Source organism: Larus michahellis, chromosome 3 (assembly GCF_964199755.1).
Source record: "Larus michahellis chromosome 3, bLarMic1.1, whole genome shotgun sequence".
Taxonomy (NCBI): domain Eukaryota; kingdom Metazoa; phylum Chordata; class Aves; order Charadriiformes; family Laridae; genus Larus; species Larus michahellis.
The window spans coordinates 18,366,675-18,384,627 of NC_133898.1; the positions used below are offsets into that span (position 1 = coordinate 18,366,675).

General features: G+C 44.2%; 1 protein-coding gene across 3 annotated transcripts in view; it reads right to left on the bottom strand.

The window, feature by feature from the left end:
* Window positions 1-4,056, bottom strand: part of FOXN2 (forkhead box N2) — a 66,772-nt gene extending 62,716 nt beyond the window's left edge. Inside the window, exon 1 of one of the 3 annotated variants that reach the window (XM_074578907.1) lies at window positions 3,960-4,056. The gene's annotated coding sequence lies outside the window, so the exon portion shown is untranslated. Of the gene's footprint in view, window positions 1-3,956 lie in introns of all 3 variants that reach the window. The other 2 variants (XM_074578909.1, XM_074578911.1) reach the window with 2 other exon arrangements.
* Between the last annotated feature and the right edge of the window lie 13,897 nt (window positions 4,057-17,953).

The window sequence follows — 17,953 nt, forward strand, 5'->3', positions numbered from 1 at the left end:
AACAGGGAGATTTTACATAGCATAGGCTCCTGATTGAATAATTCGAAGAATATGTCTTGACCATAACGATTTTCCCCAAATTCTAAGTGTCTCTACAGAAGCCATAGGGCTTCAAGCACACAGATCTCAAACTGTGTTTCTCTGAATTCAGATTTCTCCACATAGAATTCTGGATAACTTATGGCAATGCATCTTTTGGGCGTCCTAGGGAAGAAAAGGGTGGTTTCTCTGAGAAGCTGCTAGAAGCTTCCCCGATGCAATAAAGCCAACACCAGCCAGCTCCAAGACGAACCAGCTGCTGGCCAAGGCCGAGCCCATCAGCCACGGTGGTAGTACCTCTGTGTTAATATATTTAAGAAGGTTAAAAAAAAAAACCCTGAGTGGCAGCAGCCAGAAGAGAGGAGTGAGAATATGCAAGAACAACAACCCTGCAGTGAGGAAGGAGGGGGAGGAGGTGTTCTAGGCACCAGAGCAGAGATTCCCCTGCAGCCCATGGTGAAGACCACGGTGAGGCTGGCTCCCTGCAGCACATGGAGGTTAACGGTGGAGCAGACATCCAGCCGCAGCCCATGGAGGACCCCATACCACAGCAGGGAGGAAGGAGAGAAAATTGTGAGTGACGTTGAGCCCATAAAGAAAGGAGAGGACTTGGGGGGGGAGGTGTTTTAAGATTTATCTTTTATTTCTCATTACCCTACTCCGACTGGATTGGTAATAAATTAAATTAATTTTCCCCAACTCAAGTCTGTTTTGGCCTTGACAGTAATTGGTGAGTGATCTCTCCTTGTCCTTACCTCAACCCAAGAGCCTTTTGTTATATTTTCTCACCCCTGTCCAGCTGAGGAAGGGAGTGACAGAGCAGCTTCGGTGGGCACCTGGTGTCCAGACAGGGTCAACCCCACACACCAATCTACCTTCAAGATGAAAGAAGCGCACCAAACACCTTAGGTGTGTAAGAAAAAGTCCTGGTAAAGGTTTTGCTGCTGACCTGCAGCCAGTGCATCCTTTTAATGACCCAAAATTTTGTTTAAGCTTCATGCTTAACGCTAAGCAGATGGGAAATTGTTAGCCAAACCTGCCTGCCAAACAATAGATAATATCCTGACTTTCTTAATGAAAACAGCTGAAGCACAGCCAGGATCGTTCATAGCAATAGGTATCACATACGGAGATGCTGTCTCACCCCACAGCAGTGAGATACGGGTATGTGTGTACTGAAAGAATATATGCTTTTTTGTGATCATTAAGGGTTAACACTGCTGACGACAACAAAAAGGCAAATAGCACTCGGTGGCACGGCCAAACCACGGCTGTTGGCCACCGTGCAGATTTTGTCACAGGAGCAAGTCAATAACACTATTCTGCCACAGATTCAGATCAGGGAAGGAGAACTTTAGGTCTCACCTTTCAGCATGTGTTTTATTGCAAGAGAGGACAAGCAGGACACACTACGCAGTGCTGACTTTAAAATACTATCAGAGTCTTGCAATGCCCACATTTGCTCAAGCAGAGATTTTGGGGGCCCTCGTATGTTGCAGACCAGTTGATAGCACTATCAGTGGTCTGGAAATGCTAACCAAGCTGGGTCCCTTCCAGTTCTCTCTCTTTTTTTTTTTTTTAAATGCATGCAAAACTTTCACCCTTAAGCCTTTTAGCCAGCAAGCAGCGGAAGGAAGAGACGGGCTTAGTTCCTAGGTAACAGTGCTATTGAAATCAAGCCCAGCACTGGGGTTGACCCATTTGGGAACTCCGGCGAGACAAGCAGTAACTGGCAGAGCCAAGAAGCTGCCGGTACCCAGTGCTGTCACCAGCTGTACATCCCCTCTTTTACACCCAAGCCCTGCTGCTGGTTTTCCAACAGGCAGGGACTGCCCGAGGAGCCTCGAGGAACAGGGTTATTCACCAGAGGCCAAATTCCAGGCTTGATATTAGTTACAGTTACCCTAGCTATGCCTTCCTCCCTGGATTCTGCCTCGTGTTGTTTCCCCAGCTCTGCAGGATGGAAGACATCAGCCACCCACCCTACCCCCTCCAAAAAAAAAAAAAAAAGAAAAAGGAAAAAAAAAGTGAAGTCATAGTTCACTCTGCACAGTTTTTGACATTCTCCAGACTTTCTATTTTGATGCAGCTACCTTCAATGTAAAAATCTTTAAAGATGAAAAAAGAGAGTGTCGTACAGTCTCCGGGCAAAAACATTGCAAAGTAGCATGGATCTGGAATTCTTAAACTCTGTGGTGGCCTGTAATCCTTGAGGACCTGGTCATCATCTAGTAATGGTTCCTCTCACAAATGAGATAGTCAGAAATGACACACTTCCCCAGCATGCTTTCTACAACGTCTGTCACGGCTGTAATTGCCACATACGTGACTGTAAACAAACAAGGATGAAGGCTAAGAAGCTCTTAAGGAGACCGTAAATTGCACTGGTAAGAGACTCTCCACCACACAAAGAATAAGACATCAAAGTATGGGAAAGCAGGAGATCTGGGTTTGCTTCTAACCGCTGAAGAGAAGACATCCCCTTATTTCTTGGGAAGCAAGATCAGACACTTGTTGATATGGTGGCTGCGCTATCATTTGCTCATCGGCAACATCTTCTAACACTAGTTGCACACAAAATTAGGGCAATGTTAAGACCGTTTGTTCTAAGTGCTGAAGTAATCAACTTCAACCAGGCTGCTTATATCTGAAAAATAGCTACTAGACCTCCCCAGTACTGTATCCCAGGAAACCGAAAGTCATCAGAAGCACTAATACTTTTAAAATTATGAGTATGATTATCATTTATATCCTGACACTAGTGTATAATATTGGTGCATTCACATAAGAACGCTGCTTATATTGAGTTAAAACACTTTGGTTTGGTAATTTTGAGCTCAGCTGTTTCTGCATATAAAAAGTTGGCTGGAAACTCATTTTCCTTCTGCATTATTTTGACAACACAACCACTCGGAGATAATTTTAAGGTGCATTAATAGCATAGGGTGTTGCAGATTACCTGTCTACAAAGCCCCTAATGAACAATTTGCTGCTGTGTTTAGACTTACAGTTTTATGGGTTTTTTTAATGTCGTTCCCTTTAAGAAAGCTACACAAGAAGTCAGACCCTAAGCTGATATCACTGTACATAGCTGTATTGGAGGAAATGAGGACGAGCCAAAATATGGCAGCTGTAAATCTGATTCTGCAATCTTAAAGTACAAAACTGTTTCATTTTAATGTAAAATAGAAGTATGTGAACTGAAGAAGAGAATCATTATTGTGAAGATGAACTAGAATAAGCCGGGGGGGATGGGGGGGAGCTTTTATCTCTAAAGTGCTTTTTAAAATGAGCCTCTATGATAAGCCAGAAATCCTTGTGTTAAGTGTCATTCAACTGAATGCATTGATTTTTTTGCTTTGCCTTTCATGATTTCCATCTACTATTTACTGAAACAGACCGAGAAGATTGCAAGCTGATCTATAAAGACTCCCAGCCCAATGCCTCCCTCTTTCAGAGATACAGGCGGACAAGAGCTCGAAGAGAGCAGAAAAAACTTCTCATACATCCAAGATGCATTAAGGGAGACATATCTACATTCAAACCAATAGCATTTTTGGTAAAGGCAGGAAGGCAATGGCAGATTTTGGAGGCTGCAATCCTTTACGCACACAGAGGCTGTTTTTTTGCTGTGTTGTTGGTTGCGTTTTTTTTTTTTTTTCAGTACATGCAGAAGGAAATATCTGCTCTGAAACACAATCTGTTCAGAATATGAAGCCCTCTCTGCCATTACTTTTCCCATCACACCATAAAAAGGCTCCAGCAGAAGCTGCTTAGACATTTGCTAGCACATCCTCTTTCTCATTAGCTACCCAGTACCTGCTTTAGAAGTAACCCAAGAATAATTAACCAAATCTCCTCTCACTCACATTTTTTAGTAGTAAAAATGATTAAAAGGAGACATGGAAACAGCTTACCACCTTCCTTCAGCTCCAGCCCTTGAAATCCATAGACCTTCACACACACCAAGCTGCACGAGAGGGTCAGTCAGCTGATATAGATGTGCTCAGCTGCACTGGAAGAGAGTGATTTTAAGCCAATGTGCAGCAGCTGATGCTCTGGCAGGGCAGGGTGGGTGACGGAAGTCAGGGAGAGGAGGCGGCACTCATTTGTCTTCTGTGAGATTTGGGTTTCGATTTCATGTGTGATGCCACCTTCCATAGTTAATACTCGTGTCATAACGCAAAACAGGAGAGGGAAGAATAATAGTAGGGTACAGACTAATTCATAGTTTCCCAAATGCCCACTGCAAGGCCATGTTTGAGAGGCTGGAAATTAGCTTCACATTGGTTCTTGTAATTTTCAGAAACTCTAAAGCATATCTCAATGGAATGTTCCTGCAGCACTCACATGTGTTATTTTTTCCATAATTCAGAGTAGGCAACCAGAATAATTGGCAATAAATTCATCTTAGGTAAAAATCTTTAGTGTAAAACTTTGAATTGTGCCTTGAAATAACGAGAAGTCTAGGAATTTCAGCTTTGCGGACTTAAAGCTGATGATACTTCTTGCTCTGTTAACTATGAACTCTTAGCTGTTCCCAAGTCTTGTCCGATAAAGATAGAAAAAAGGCATTTTAGAGCAGTCCATCCTCTTCACCAGCATCCGGTCTGCTGGTGCAGAATAAAAGGAAAGAAACGTTAACACTGCTACGGAGCTGATGGGCATAGGAACATTACAGAAATTGAACAAGACAGAGTTTAGGATTGCGTACAGAATAAAGCAAGAGTTCCCAATGTATGCACGCATCTTCCTCACAGCTCAAAAGCCTTTGGATGAGGCGCACAGACAAGCTTTTGAATTGCTAAATCCATATAATCGTTTAGGCTATTTTCCTGCTGTGAAAGGATGGGTAGGAGTGTCTAGACGCTAAGAGGCCAAGCCTATTGATGCCGGCGGGATCTATCCCCATGGAGCCGTCAGCTCTATAGAGCACTGCAGCTGCATGCTCCGGCTCTCCAGCTGTGCTGCGCAGTAGCAGACTGCCAACGCTCCTACCCAAAACAAAGCAGAGCTATTATATGATGATAAAAACAAAATTCTGGGGGGGAATCACCTCTTCAGATCCCCAGCATAATCCAGTGGATCTTCTCCAAAAGTCTTTCAGAGAGCATACTCAGAAATTTATGGCTTAAAACCAAAAAGATTAAGTAAATTCTAATCATGTCCCAGTTTGCATCTATGTGTAGGGGCAGGGGAGGGGAGATTCTCTTTCTGAGCCTTGTGGAGGGAGAAACCACTGTGCACCCCAAGCACCATTTAACTGAGAAGAACTAGGGCTGGAGTATCTCCCTTTCCCCTCTCCTACTCTGAATGTATGTCCTGGGAGTCAGGGGGTGCCAGGAGTAGGTATGTTTGGCATCCCCTTGGATGAGCTTGGCTAAGGAAGACTGTAGAACCATAAAGAGCAGGAAAAAGTGGAATACACAGTGACGGCCTTCTCATATGGATGCTGCGTATGGAGGATGAGGGATTCCAGGCCAGGGCTCCTGCAGGGCAAATTCCCGCTCCCTCTGTGTCCCCCAGCCTTACTCTGCAGAAGAAAAATGGCCAGCAGTAAAGATAGGAACCAAACTTGATACCCCACCTGAAGGCAAAGGGCATCTTTGCAACTTACTCCTCTTGTGGAAGAGTAAAACAGTGTCACTTGGAGATGAGGCTGTATTTGCGGGACCATCAAAAGGCAAATATTGAGGCAACTTTGTGATAACCCCGGAGACAGCTTTCAGAAAAAGCCATCTGACAACACTGAGCTCACTACAGTTGCAAGCTGAAGGTCACAAACATTTTATACCCAGAGAGAATGTTGTATTCGGTCAGTTCAACCCACCTAAGATGACAACGCCGTGCGCAAGACAACTATGTGAGCAGCTTTGGGAGAATATGGGAAAGTTGGTTGCATTTTCCAGAGCACCAGAAGGGAGTCATGACATTGAAGGCTTTACTCAGTTCCTCATTGCTGTCTGTAGCATAAGGGAGTAATGTCAAGGTTTTTAGCAGCTATTTGCTCTTAAGAATTTCAAGCCTCAAGGCAATTTAAAAAATTTATTTCTGACGTAGATTTGATGAAAACAACCTGCAGCTGTAACTTCTGGACCGTGTTTATAGGTGGTGTACCTTCTACGGTGAGAAGGAAAATGGGTGTTGCAGCTCTCATAACCAAGGGATATCATGGATCTGTTAAGTTGCTGTTAAGTCTGGATGCGTAGAGCTTGTTCATTATCGTCGTATTATTTACCGGAAAGCTGCTACTGAAGACATCTCCAATGCAATGAGAATTGTTAGAAAGTCTGTAAACACCCTTGCATTCGGAACAATATGCCGTTGCCTATTGGAAACTTTTCTGACAAAATGAAAGTCTATTTCAAAAGCATTTTGACAGCTGAGCGGGTGCCAGCCTACAGGGATTTTTCATGTCATTGAAAGAAATGGATGAAATTGGGAATCAAAAGGAGGAGGTCTTAGCTTAGCCAAGCTATTCTGAGTGACTGCTTAACCTGGCTTCCTCGAGTGATACTGCTCAGGTAATGTTTCTTCAGTTAACTCACACCAAAGTGCAAGGCCAAAGAAAATTTGCGTTTGATTTACAGCTGAGAGAAAACTGAAAGCATTGAAGAATACTGCAAAAAGTCAGCAGAGAAAAAATATAGGGAAAGCCATCAAACTCCCACATTTGAGCAAATACTTGAAGATCACAGAATATTTATAAGTAGAATTCAGTAAGCATTTCTCAGATTTCAGCTTCCAAGAGTAAGCCCTTACTATTTTTCAAGGGCCTTACACTTGTGACTCAGAAAGTCCTCCAATACAGAGCTCCAGCTCCAGCTGTTAGAGTTTATTGACTTCAAGTGAGTATAGAGACAAAGGTTTGAATGAAGTACGGCTGGTTTCTGTCAAAGGCTGCTATTATGAGCTATACAGCATTTACTCAGTTCCACCATTACCATTGTGGAATCTCTTCCTACAGAAAAAGGAGAGAATCTTTTCCACTGTGAATATACGTTAAGAAGCCTAAATTTTGATCACTGTTTACCAATGCCTACTTTCACCTGAACTCTTGCGCTTTGTCCTGCATAAACCCTATTCACACATCAGCTGCGTAACGATGGTCCCTATTGTAACTCAGCACACGTAGGCATGGCGCACCAGTTCAACATAAAGGTGCCGGATTGCAGGTGACATGCCTCAGCAGCTGTTGACCAAACATCCCTCACTTTAGATGACAAAATATGACCCAAACTTGAGGAATCGGTGTTTTAAAGACATATTCCTGTAATCTTGACTGACGGAGTGGAGGAGCCCATGCAACACCCGTCCACCACCAACTGAAGTCGGTGCTGCTGCCTACAGCAGGAGCAATAAACTGTGATGCATCAGTATTGCAAAGAAAACAAAGATTAGCTATTTCAACCTATTCCTACCATTTTACATATAGTAAGATATTATTTGCTATGTAGAGGATAATTCCCCTAAAGGACGCCACGATTAAGTGGTAAATTAATTTGCTGCTTACATTCACTGGCTCTTCCAGCTGGCTTAATTCTCATCAGCCACCATAATTTATTAACAGTGAGGTGAGAAAAGACATGAATCAGCTTAATGTGTTATAAGTAGGGCATTGTCATGGCAACAAGATGCGACTGTTTTCTACTATTTATGTATGGTTTGTTTTGTACTCAACCTTAAGATACCGCTTGAAACGTCTCGAATTAGAAACATCTTTTTTTTTTTCAACTTTTTTTTCACGTCAGCATATTTTAAAAAAATTATCAAAATAAGCATGTGAAAAGCTCTGAAGCAACTCCCCAGGAAAATAGCTAGCTATAGGCTCTTCAGTGAGTCTTCCTAGAAACAGAAGCCTTAACTCTGATCTCCCAACCATTTTCTCACATTGTCATACAAGCCATTCCATGGATTAACTCCCAGTTTATACCAGTCTGAGATCAAAACCAGACCTTCCCTTTTCCGCGCTCTACATATGACTATTACGTGGGGGGGTGGGGAGGAGAGACGGGGAATTAAAAAGTATTACTGAAAAAAGAAAAAGCTTTTTTTTTTTAATACAATACCTTGTATTTTACACAGGACATGGAAAAACAATTAAGGATGTTGCACTTTTACAGACTCGTGATGGGGAAGTATAAAGTTAAAAATTAAAAAATAATTGTAAAGGATTTTTATTGCCTTCCTGGCTAAACCTAAATCCCATGTACCTTTTGCATCAGCAATTAATGGTTTTCATAAAACCAGCTCTTCATTCAAAGTTCATTTTATTTACTACCCTTCTGCATAAAGGGAATGGTTGGAATGCTAACACAGCCCTCTGTAAAACAGTCGCCGGTATTACTGGTTTGATTTCTTTGTTTTTTCCATCACCTCAGGAATCTGACATTAAATAGTAAATGAAAATCAAAACATCTTTAAGATGTGTCAGGAAGAACACATGGAAAAATGAAATCCCTTCCATGAAAAATTTTGCAACCTTAAAACATTGCTTTGTTCTGAGTAAGGACAAAAAAAAAACCTATTGGAAAAATTCAAAGATTTATTCCCCTTTTTTCCATCCAGTACTCATTACATTTTTTTTAATATGTCTGGGTTTATATTACCCTAGGTATTTGTTTGCATAATATGTAGGGCAACAGGCAAACGGACCGTACCATAACATAAAATAAAATGGTTCTTATTTAGCAACCTGAGAAAAAATAATAAACAATATAATTCTGAATTCAAAACTTCTGTCAAGCTACAATTGCAAACGTTCAAGTGAGCACTACTAAATGATACCTGCTGAGGCCAACGGTTGAAGTTAATTAAGAAATGAAAGATCTGGGCACCCTTACCTAAAGGTTCAATAGATTCGTTCAGTCAACGTTGCTAATGGCCCCAAATACACAAGAGTTGATAGCTGTTAATTAAAAATGCTTACAGAGGCCAAGTCAGGGGAATGCCAGTCTTGTTTCAAACAATTCTTGACCCCACGTCAAGTTCAGCGAGAAGTGGGTCTGAGCTGCAAAGTTTGGCGGATGGCCTGGATCTAATATGACGCGTAACAAGCAGGTGTGCCAAAACATTTGGTGGGCAGCATGAACAGAGGCGTGTGCCGCGCACCGCAAGCTGGCAGCCTGCTTTAAACTGGAGGTGCCGTATGACTGATTGAATTGCTCTAGAGCTCAGGGGCCTTGCTGAATACCAGCTCCCTGCTGCAAGTGGTTCTGGTTCGGAATACAAGGCAAAAGACAAAGTCATCCCCCTAACCCTACGGTTAACCAGGGGAGAGCGTACTGGATTGTCGCTGCACTTGCATGTTTGGTGGGACTCTGCTTGGTGCAACATATACCTTCAGGGATTGCCACGTGGAGCATCCTGGGCGCTCCCTCCATAGGCTGAATGTATTTTTCAGCGATCCTCAGCTGTAAGGTGGTGGAACAAGAATTACCGGGGAAAAACAGAATAATCATCATGCCGTGCCTGCCCTTGGCTAACTCATCATTCGGTGCCATTGGTGGTAGGTTTTGCCTCATAGACATTTATCCAGTGGGAAGTAGTTTGTGACTGGTATACTTCATAAAAGCTATGAAATCACTGAGAAACAGCTGTGACTTTCCACGACCACTGGTCCGGGCAGCAGAGCCAGCCCCGTCAGCCGCTCCGTCCCTCACAACCAGCACCTTTCAGCAATAACAAATGAGCTGTCAGATATCCAGCTGCTTATACGACATGGGCCAGTCCTTCCCCGGGTACTTTTTCACTGCTCGAGCTACACTCTTCAAGGTTGTAGTTTCTAATGGACAGATTACATTTCAGCTGTCTTCTCCTTGCATAGAAGGCGATTACAGATAACTTGGAAAAGAAAGGATATATTCAAACCTGGTTTGTGATCTTTTTTCCTTCCTAATATGTAAGAAGGCTGTCTGAATAGTTTCCCCCTCCCTGATATTTTTGACTGCTCAGAGCCGCGGGGCATGTCCCTATCGTTGGAGAGATCCTGACTGAGTGGGTGGGAATGCTCACCCCTTACGTGACGCTTCCCCTCGCTCACACGGTGAATGCTTTTTTGATGTTAGAGGGTTGTTAACACCCCAAAGATTGTTTTCCTCCAGTGTTAAAGTGTATGGGCATTGTGTCCCAGGTTGCCACAGGTCCTGGGCTACTGGAGGTAGCTGGTGTGACTCCTCCGTGCTCATCCTGACTACAGGTAAGTGCATTGAATGAAAGAGGATTAAAACGAAACAAAGCAAATCCCTGCCTTTGTGCAATTACCTGATGCTTTCCTCACACTGAAAACAAAGGATATACAGCCTCACCCTTCCCAACGCTAGCCCTCCTCTGTTAAAAATGAATATACGTTTTGATACCAAACCCTTCTTTGCAGTTTTCAGCTTACGCCTGTAGGAAGTAATAAGTAATAATGTATTACTTATTTGTCGTTTGACCCCAAATCAATCTTTTCAGCTCCCTGTGATTCTTGTTACTGAAAGGTAGTGATGGAAGAGTCCACCAGGGAAACACAACTTTGGAAAATTCTTCATCATTGGCCTTAGCTTTGTGTTATTTAAAACTGAATTTCCACCTTAATGAGAAGTATTGCTGGTATCACACATCTCTGCCCAGTCCTGACAAAATGGCAGGAGAAGAGAGAAAAAACACAGGATGGAGCTTGTGGTTCCCAAGCCATAAGCTTGGGAGGGGAGGGAGAAGGACATATCTGGGCTTAGATTGCCTCTGTTTTCGGTGATCTGACATTTAAATCAAACCTTGGAAAACATGAGTCTGGGCAGCCATTTGCAGAAAGAGCTAGAGGAACCGCAAATCCCTATCCTATAGAAAGCAAATAGTTAGGCAGGGGCCTCCTTCTGAAGGTGCTGTACCAGCCCACACCTCAGGGGAAGGGCTTCCCCAAGAGGCCTGGAAGCAGAAGTCCTTTATCCCCAGGGGGATAAAAGTCCTTTTTTCCCCAGGGTACTCTGAACTCCTCACCTTCCTGCAACACCTGAGTTTTAGTCAGGAAATATTGCTTTTGTTGGTAAAGATTTGTTTCAGGAGATTACTTTGAAATGAGGTGATTAACCCTGCTGTGTGGAGCCAGGGGAGATCCTTGGGAAGTCTGGGCTTCAAAATGGAGGCTCTGAAGACAATAGAGAGGAGCCAGCTCTTCATCAGCTGGAAGAAATGTCTTTGATTTTGGTTTCAGGTAATGATGCTGGATGTAGGACCAGGCAACCAGAAAATAATTAAAATATAGAAGATGAAGAATATGTCTTCTCCCATGGCATTTATTCCATACAGTTTCAAAGACAACAAACCAGTAAAAGCATGCACTATTTTGCATAACATGTTGCAAAATTCTGCAAGAGATTTGGTGTGTAGAGCACAACTGCTGGGTATTGAATGACTTTGTAAGTAAGACTTTTAAGAGATCTCAAAGGACTGTCACAAATAACAGATGCAAAGAAAACACTTCGAGGGTTTGCAGAAGTTGCTGTGTTAACCACCGTGCTTTGCCACAAAAACATTATCTGCTGTGGTGAAGAAACTGTCTTCCTGGTAGTGTTACACAGAATTGTTAACTGTATTTGCGGAGGAAATGTGATTTATTCCATTGAAACTTCTTGCAGACTCCATGTTAGAAGCAGTGTTGCTCATCAGGTCAGCTCTTGGCCTAAGACCTGTGGTACAAGAAACGTGACCTAATGGTTCATTTCTATACAGAGGAGCATATATCTCAGAATTGGGGTTGAGTTTCGCAGTATCCACCAAGACACCTCTTCGCACCGAGATAAATCTACTGATTAAAATAAGGCAACATGCTTGGCTGACGGGGAAGATGAATAATTTCGTGACGTTTACAAGAAAATGAAGATTGATTTAGGCAATATTATAAGAATTTCCTAAAATATATGTAAGACTTTATGTGCTAATACTATTTCTCACAATACAGCAAGGACCAGTAAGACCTGAGGTTTGCTTGCGATGCTGGCACCACTCTGATTTGCAGTTTGTGCCCATTTCCTCAGGGATCGATAAAGATCTGGAGAAGACCGTGTTCAGTTGAGTTGCTTTCTTAGCTTACCTCTTAATGCTTTCCCAGATAATCATCAGGGAGAGAAGAGCAGAAAAGCCTTTTTCCCACCCTATATAATGTCTCCAGCCTTGAAAAGCTCCTCTGTTCTCCAGCACACCCAGCCCCGGCCCCTGGCCAAGAGAGGGAGAAAAGCCAGGGCTGGAGGAGAACGGGTGGTGGTTCTTCGGAAGGCGTCCAGTCACCGGTGAGGCCTACCTGGCAGAGCCCCGTCCCCATCCCTTCCTCACCCAAGCCTGACTGAAAAACTCCCTGGGTCTCTGTCCCCCATGTCCTTGCTCAGGTCATCACCGGGATGCTCCATATGGAGAAAAACGCCAGGAGAGCGACTGGTTCCCTGCTTTGGGGAAAGCAGCACCTGGGGAAGCATCTTGGGGCTATTTTGTGCACGCGAGCAGCATGCCGACAGGGAAATCTTTGGCCGGAGGGTGTCCCAGAAGAAGCGGGATAGCTGGGGGGCTGCCAGCGGCCCGACCAGCCTGTAGCGGGGCCATGGGGATGGCCATGGCCATGGCCCTGGGCCCCCAGCCCTGGTGACACCCAGCTCGTGGCCGGCAGCTCCAGAATTTAAAAATAAAAGTTTGCCATCTAGCGGTAGGCCCCGGGCTTTTGGGCGCAACCACCCAAACCCCCACAAGTCTTTAGGTGATCCGTTTATGATTTCTGAAACATATATTCGTGTTTTTGTTAGCGCTGGCTGATCCTTCCTGCCGTTACACTGCAAAAGCGACAAAAGGAGGGAGGGCTTTTAATGTCGGTAAATGCCCTGCTGCGGTCGGGGCAGCGGCTACAGCTCCCCTGGCTGTCACACGATGCAATGGAGATCGTTCTGTGTAGTATAAAATCATGGATGATTTAAAAAGAAAGAAAAGAAAAAAAAACAAAAGAAAAACACAAGAAAAACCTTCAAAAATTTCACTGTGGAAAAAAAGATGAGGCAATGAAATGCAATAATTTCCCTCGGCTTTCTTCTTTTGCCTGGGACAGGGGTAATTCTCAGGGGATTGTCTCCTTCTTTTTATTTTTTATGTATTTATTTCCCCTCCAAACTAAGCTGTGTCTGCGAGTGACACCCACGTCTGTGTGGTACTCCCTTGGTTCAGGCCAAAGCTGCGAGAAGCCGGCAATTCTGCAGAGACACGTGTCCTCCTCGACAGAGTCCCTGTGAGCGGCCCCTGAGCAGTGCGTGTTGCCTATATGGAATTCTATGTGCCTATAGGATCTGTATGGAGACCTGCCCTGGCGTCACCAGTCATTTATTTCCGTGAGAAGGAACAGTGCAAGGCAGCAGGAGTATAGGCTATGTTTTCCAAAGGGAAGAAGTGGTCAAGGATCCTTCATGGAGGACGCCAGCAAAGAAAGGCTGTGGCTGAGTAAAGGGCCTGGAGAGGGGCAAAGGGAAGGTCTGGGAGGTGACGGGCAGCCTGATCTACTTGGGTGCCCAGGTTGTAATTAAGGAGCCGCAGGCATCCAGCCTGATGCCTGCACAGTCTCTCCTCTTCCACACACAACACTTCTGTTAACAGAACTCCAGGTGGGATTAGCAATTTTTGCAGCATAATCACATTGTTGAGTCATATTTAATTTATGAGCCACTATACACACAAGATCATTTTCTCATAGTGACGCTGAGCTGATTACTTCCCATTTTGTACTTATGCATTTGATATCTCCCTCTGCAGTGTAGCGCTTCATACTTGTCATTAGTGAACTTCATCTTGTTGATCTGAGACCATCTCTTCAATTTATCATTTTGCATTCTGATCCTGCCTGCCAGACTGAGCAAATTTTATAAGTGCACTCTATATTTATCCTCCAAATCACTAATAAAAATATTGACTAAAATCAGTCCTGAAGATCTCTGCACATCTGCTCGGAACACTCTCTTGAAATTTACTTCCAGTTTGACATCGAGTCATTTGCAGTAATACTTTGAGAATTTTTTCATCTATTTGTATACAAACTGATAATCATAATTTTGCATAAATGGCATTTTGCTAGCTTATATGTAAGAATTCAGGTTACTAGTGCCAAAGTCTTCTTAAATATGTTGTCTACTGTTTCTTCCCATCATCAGTATTTAGAATACAGATATTTATGTCCTGCTACAAAACTGTGTCAATGCAGCTATGTCAGAAAGGTGCAATTTTTACCCCCTCCTTCAAATGTATTAATTTCATTAAATGAGAATTAAGTCTCCTTCTTTAATGGAGGAACTGATGAGGAATGAGCCACTCAATTTATGTTGAGAGTCCAGGGGAAAAAAAAAAAAAAATAGCTCTGTACCTTTGTGTTTGACTTTGTGCGCAGTATCAGCACAACAAAAATATTTGCTGATGATGTAGATGCTCCTTAATATAGCGCATAGGCGAGAAATGATGCAAGCACCTATTCATCCTAAGATAGAATTCCTGGTAAAACATGAAAAAAAGAAAAGGACTTAATAACTGTGTCAGTTTTACTGCTAGCATGCAATTAGATCAGAAGGCGACAATTTCAAAATGTCCAGAGCGTAACTGCTTCCTGCTATTTAGGTGATCTGTCTCTGATTCAGAAGCTGCAGTTCATCTTAAAGTGTAAGAACCTCTTCAGGGCCTACGTCCCCAGAGTGGGAGCGGGAGGATGCTCCTTCCCAGCCTCTAGAATTGGCAGCTTGCAGAGGAAAAGCATTTATCCTGAACAACAACAACAAAAAAAAAAATCACACGCTTATAAAAGGGCTTGGATTTTCCCTGCACAAGACATGTAACGTCCCTGGTTCTGGCATGGGTTGGAGGATTTTAGGGACGCCCTCGATTTGGAATGTAGCATCCACACGCCAGCCCTCTCAGACAGGTGCTTGGGAAGAGGCCAGGAAAAAAGTTGTCCGTAGCCTTGTGCCAAGGGAATGCAAACAAGCAGCCAATCTGGGAAACAGCTCGAGGGCTGGCAAAACCTGGCTTGGGCCACTAGCAATGAGGAGGCAGGACGGATTTGGGTCCGGCCCTGACATGGAACAGCCCTGCTGGTTTTGGCGGGGGTGGGGTGGGGGGGTGGATGATCACACTGCCCTCCCTTTTCTTTTTAAGCTTCCTGCTGCTTTTTCTGCTGAAGCCATCCCACTAAGAGCGGGAGTAAACGTCATTTTGTAGGTGTCTGCAACACAATAAAAGTGGCTCCAATGCCATACCCCATGAAATGCGTAAGTGCAGACAGAGATGAATCATGCCACCACCGAGTCAGCTCTCGCACAGAGCCAGTGTAGGTGTTATTATGACTGTAACAGGCTTCAAAAGAATAAGTCGCACTAAAGCCAGGCTGGCAGCCGTTCCCGTTAGCAGTAGTTTCGGCAATGCAGTTCAGATCACCTTCTCACGTTACAATCACCCTTCCTTGAAGGAGGTTTGGCTGTAAACTCCTCCCAACTCCGTGTTAATTCCTAAGGATAACATGAGCGTCAATTAGGCAGGAGCATGACTCAGAAGATGAAATATTGCCCTTGGTGGGAAGTCAAGAGAGCGTGTTTTTCCCGGCACACATTGCCCTACCCACTAGGTGTCCCTGCCAGCCAGGGAAACAGCACGCTGCAGCCAGGGCTGCATTTGCTTCGTGCCATTTGGCTTCGGCTGAAAACGTCAACATCAAAACTAAAACCAACAACCCAGGAAACACATCTGAAATAACTTCTTCTTTTTTCTTTTTTTTTTTTTCTTGACTTCCTTTTTGAAGCAGCTCCAAGTTCATGCACAATGCACAAAATGGAAAAGGCAGCTCTCCGTTTCGCCATGTGGGGTAATGGGAAGGGTTTGGCCCAAAGGAGAATGGCTTCCCCCCCCGGGTAGCACTCGGGTGATGGGGCTGTCCTGGCCCAGGCACCCCCAGCTCCATCCCTCCAACTTCACCTCTGAACTCCATAGGAGCCAGACAAATTGCACCGCAATCTCTTACCTCGATTTGCTCGTCTTTAAAAGAGATGCTACTCTAATTTGTCTCCTCCACCGCGGAGCTGCGTGGTTAAATGAAGGGTGATGATGGTCCTTTTGCTTCCCAGTTAAAAACATGCAAAAGAAATTAAAAAAAATAAATCAGACTATTAGCAACATGCGGATATTCAAGTCTCGCCAAAAAATGCCTAATTTGTGGGTAAGTAGGGCTAGGTGTACGTAGGTGTCTATAACCTCGGGATGGATGAGGCGTAACACACGTGTTCAGTGGATGCCTCTGCAAAGGAGAGACCTTTTTGCCCAGCTGAGATTTGCTCCAGTAATCCCTGGAGATTTTCCAGAGGTCAGCAGAGAAGCAGAGAGGGAAGTAACGACATTAAAGGCAGCGCATACTTGCAGCTGTAGTGGCTTCTGCCAGCCCGGGAAGAGGGAGAGGAAGCAGGAGGTAAAAACGCGAAGATATGCTGGGAATTTTTTGTTTTTAAAAATGTTTTGTGTTCTGTCTCTTTGTATTACAGAACTGGGGGAGAGGAAAAAAAAAAAAAGAAAAGAAAAAAAGAAGCCTGTTTGCTCTGTAGGCTGGAGAAACCCACTCCACATTTCTGTACTTTTCTTTCCTGATCTGTCGAACAAGGGCAGCAGCATTTCCCTGTCTCGAGTTTATGCTCACTTACGAACAGCCTGAGATCCTCAGAACGGAGAAGGGAAAACAGGCAGCAGAACCGGGTTTTCTGAAGCCATGACACATGATGATTTCTGTATCAGAAATCTCGTTTGAAGGCTCTGCATTTTGGAGCCACCAACGGAGATCGCGGCCTATTGTGTGGTGGGGCTGTACAAACACACAGCCAGAGACGATCCCTGCCACAAAGGACTTACTCTCTACATAGAGAGGAACGGAACGATGGAGGAAAAATAAGGGGGGATGGTGGGATTAGTTAACTAGCTCAGGGTTGCACAGCTCCATGAGGACGCCAGAGGCAGAAGCCTGATTTCCAGCCCAGCAATCTGCTCTTTCCCACAGATAACCACCTTTTGCTGTTCTAATGCTTACGGGGTGTTAACGGCGCTAAAGATAATGATATATGACTTATATGTTTTTAACTAGTGGGAGCTTTAGGTACCAGGCACACACCCCGCTGAACCCCCGTCTCCCCCAGGGACAGCGTTCCCCTCCCCGCCATAAGACAGATAGTGACTATAAGGTGACCTTCACAGCAGAAAGGCGACACAAGCAAAAGGGAGAGGAGGAGGCCCCAGCTCTTGTGAAATCTGGCTGTTGAAACACCTTCACGTCTTGCAACACAAAGTCAAAAAACTCTTTGTTTTAGGAGATTTAAGAATAGACATAGGAAGAACTGTATTTATCGCATGTTAATCACCTAGGCAACTGGGAAAGCAGAAGTGAGCTTCACTTTCTAGGGGGTTTTATACTCTGCCAGTTCATTCAAACGCCTTTTTCCGGCACACCAGAAATACATGCGGTCCAGCTGCAAATTTGCTGCAAATTTGCATTTTTAAGAAGAAAAATTGTATCAATAAGCAATCGGTTTGGGCTTGTGCTTTTTCCTTTAACCCAGGCATTGTGTGCCCACATGCCCAGGTTGCTATTTAATGGCCGAGGATCTACATTAGAAGTAGAGCCTCTCTCCTCATTTTAATTTCTCCTCCCTGGGATGCTGCCGTTGCGGCAGCAAGGATTTGATAGAGATCATACCAAGGAACGGGCTGGGAACTGCCCTTTCCTCTCCCTTGCCCCGTAGGCAACAGCGAAAAGCCTCTCGCTCAAGACTGAAAGGTGTTGCAAAGGATGTATGCCGAAAATGAACTAACACTGTGCGTACGCAGACCCGAAGCGGTGTTATAACCCTGTGACACAGCTGTCAGAAAGCGAGAAACAACCCAGCCT